The sequence below is a fragment of the Bactrocera latifrons genome, unplaced genomic scaffold (genome assembly GCF_001853355.1).
Source record: "Bactrocera latifrons isolate USDA-ARS-PBARC rearing strain unplaced genomic scaffold, ASM185335v1 scaffold_190, whole genome shotgun sequence".
In the NCBI taxonomy this organism is placed as follows: domain Eukaryota; kingdom Metazoa; phylum Arthropoda; class Insecta; order Diptera; family Tephritidae; genus Bactrocera; species Bactrocera latifrons.
Window position 1 is genome coordinate 571502 of NW_017535408.1, and position 4016 is coordinate 575517.

Consider the following 4016-nt stretch of genomic DNA (forward strand, 5'->3'; position numbering starts at 1 on the left):
AAAAAATTATAGAAAAATTTTTAAGAAAATGTTCATAAAACTTTATAAAGTGCTTAAGGGGCAATCATTGACATATAATATACGGGAGCGCCTACATTTCAAATAATCGTTACTTGAAACTTTGTTTGAATTCTAATTTTTCTCTAGCCATAATTTGCTGAATTGCGCTTACTCTAAAGTTCAACCCAAAGAATATTTCAATAATTAAACGCTCGTTCTTCGCTAAGTATACCACCCATATTTTTACCATTTCTTATTTTAGTACTTTTCCTCAATTTCTTGAACTAATGCTAACGCCGTGTCATGCCATTAATTATAACCGTAATTATATGACGTGCCGCCATCAACAGCTCATATATTATAGCAATTTTTCTTTAAATTACCTTAACAAGCGTTGCAGTTGCTGCTAAYGCAAATTGCAATAAATTGCCGGGCAATCAAAAGAGGATTCCTTCAGGTGCAGAAAAATACATTGAATTGGTTGTAGGGGAGCAAAAATATTTCAAAGTAGAAAAAAAGACCACGTTAAGTACGGCTACACCATGTGTATATGCCCTATGCAAAAAAAAAGTTTTCGCCCAAGAACTTGATTTTCATCGGTCAGTTTGTATGAGAGGTATGGTAGGTTTGCTTTAAATAATGATTCTTGCGAAATTTCAAGAAGATATCTCGGCAAATAAATAAGTTCTCTATACAAGGACTTGATTTTGATTGATTAGTTTGTACGGCAGCCATGTGCTATASAGATACGATCTGAACGATTCCTTCAGAGATTATAGTAACCTTCACAGAATAAATGCCAAAGCATGTTTTTTCGAATGATAATAAACATTCCCCATTAAATTTGAAGTTTTGGTGTTTTTCATTTAAAAGAACCTCGAAATGGAACATCTTTGCTTCATCACATTATATTGTGTACGTACGTAGTATTATGGACTCTGGTGTATATTTTTGAAATATGTGAAAGTGAATCTCTACCGAAGCTATATAGCGCCGGGAGCTGAAATCAAGTTCAGGGCGGGAGAATAGTAAGAGCATTATTTGATAACCAATGCATACTCTAGTATTTTAACTTCATTTTATGGTTGTTAGCATTAAAATCTATACATATTAATATATAATAATTCTAAATATTCTAAACAAAATTTTAAAACAATTTATTATTTTCTCTTTCAGGTAAGTCCGAGAATTTTTCCCTAAAAATATTATAAGTGCATCGAAATTTCTTCAAAAACATGCTTCGAAAGGTATAATATCATAGCTTATATTTTTTTGTACATATGTTAATAAATTGTATTTAAATTTTATTAAAATTTTTTTGAATGCTATAATTTTTTTTGGAATCCCCATAAACATTTTTCGTACGCTATAAATTATATTTGACTTTCCATAAAACTTTTTCGTATGCTATAAAATTTATTTGATTCCCCATAAACATTTTTGTGTGCTATTCATTTTATTTCATTCCCTATTAAAAGTTTTTGATTACCATAAATTTTATTTGATTTTCCATAAAAAATGTTTTGTACGCTATAAATTTGAAATAATTTTCTTAAAAATTTTTGTCTGCTATAAATTTTATTTTACTTTTCATTAAGGGCTTATTCTAGTCTAAAGGTCCGAATAACTCGAAAATCATTTGATATTTCTACTGACTATTTTTTATCCTTTCTTTATTTATATTTGAAGAGTACACACAATTAATTTAGTTAAGTAGTTTTTAGTTTATCAGCCATCGAATAGTGAAAACAAAATTTGATTTTCTTCATATATCTAGACTAGAATACCTTCTTAACATATTCCCCGCGTATAACCCACARATGCTATACACCAAAAGCTTGCCTCAATTTCACTTTTCTATTTCGTGACCCCATTTTTGCGAAGTGTTATAGCTAACAACTAAAAAGTATTAAATTTCGAAATATCTAGCACATGTGGGGCCTTAGTTTTGAACGGGTTTTGGTGTGCCCGGATTCAATTACCGATTGAAACCGTCCAAAACTGAGGCCGCTCGTTGTAGCAAAGCCAACATAAACTTATGTTTTTGAACTTAGAAGAAACTAACGGTGATTTATATAAAATATGTAATTCAACGAAAACATTTAAAAGTAAATAAGCATGAATTTAAGCGATAAGGCGGTAAAAAAAATTATTAAMATTTTTATTAAAGTTCTTATATCGTCTCCTAAAATGCAATACAACGTATAATCAAAACGATCAAAATTGTGTTTTTTATAGCTTAAAAATCACTATATCATATTACGTATATGTACCATAAACTTTTAAGCTTCCGCTGCCCAACATAACCAATAGATAACCCTTTTATAACCAATATATCCGATACATARWACCAATATGTAACCAATATATAAGTAYTCAATAACCGAAATTTAAATTTTGTTTCAATATTAGCGGTTTCTATTATAGCGTTTTTGCTTCGCCTGTGAACGATATGTGTTAACGAAATTAAACGAAATTATTAAACTATCTAGTGATTTTGCAATTTTTTGGAAGCCATTGTTTTAATTRTTTTAAAATAATTAAACCATTATTCCAACTACAATAATATTAGTACAGAGTGATTATAAAATAGCAGGTTATCAGCGAATTCTGAAATTTGCCAAATTTGTCAACATAAATAAGTGAAAATATTTTCTTCATTTACGGAAAAAACACAAAACCAAAAAAAAAAATAAAAATAAAAAAAATATGAATTTTTTTCTCAACTTAACCAAAACCATACCCTAAAATTAATAAAAAAATTGTACATGAACTCTTAGCAAAAGCCTATCCACAAAATATTAAATTCAATATTCTAAATATAATTTAATTTTTCTTTAATATTAATTTAGTTAAAATATTTATATAAAAAGTACTCTCATACCATAATTGCTTTTATTTAATTGACGCGCCACAGGAAACAGCGCTGCAATGCAGTTTTTTTTACTCTTCAGTTTCCGCTGACCTGCCACACTATGCAGGCACGCCCCTCGTTGCAAATTTAATTTGTGTTGCCCTCACTTGTTTTAATTAAAATAATAATAAATAGTATTCTTTTGCATACAGTGTATTTAAAAAAATAATATAATCCAAGTTCGTTAAAAAAGATTTCCGGGAAAAGTCTGCGACAGAGTGTATATTTCAAAATAAAACTCTTTTATTATTTCAACGCAACTAACACATAAATAACTTCACTTGAAAAAAGCTAAAGCACAAGCCTACGGTTCAGATTTTGTAGTGTTTTAATAAATATTAATTAATTAAGTTAAGCAGAGTTGTTATTTTTGTAGGGCAACGTTAATTTACGATTAAAAAGAGTGAGGGCTTGTTGCCAGTGCGCGAGAAATTTAAAGTTTTTATTAAAGTTTTACGRATTTCAGAGCGCGAGTGTGTTTCATTATAGTAAAATAAAATTTAATGATTTTTTATACAGTTAGTTTGCTATATATAGCTGCTAGTATGCAGCATCTTCTATTCATAACGGTAGAAAGCTTTCTCATAAACATTTAAAAAGCCTTTTTTCTTGCGATCAACTATTTCTTAAGAAAAAGCATGAAATTTTGTGCCATTATGAAGAATTACTTTTTAAAAGTTTTAAGATTAATAAAGTGAAAATTATAAAAATTTTCAACAGCGCCATCTACCGTATGCTTTAGGTAGGGGAACAAAACGAAAATTTTTTCCTATAACTAACTGTAAATGTTAATACACCATAACCTTTCAGAATAACTTTACTAAATGAAGTTGTATTATCGTTTTTTATATTAATATCTATTTAAATTTCGGTTAATTTTTGGTTAACTATTGGTTATCTTTCGCTTAACTTTTGTTTACTTTTATTTTACAAAGTAAATTGAGATTAYTTACTAGAATATCAAACAGCTTCTGGTAATAGYAAAGGCTTAGAGCTGATCTTTTTGRYTTTCTGAGCTTTCGGAGCACTCTGAGACAAATTATGCCTAGAAAGCTTATACTTCAGAAAGCTCCGAACTATTCAAACTAGAGTTTGAASCCTG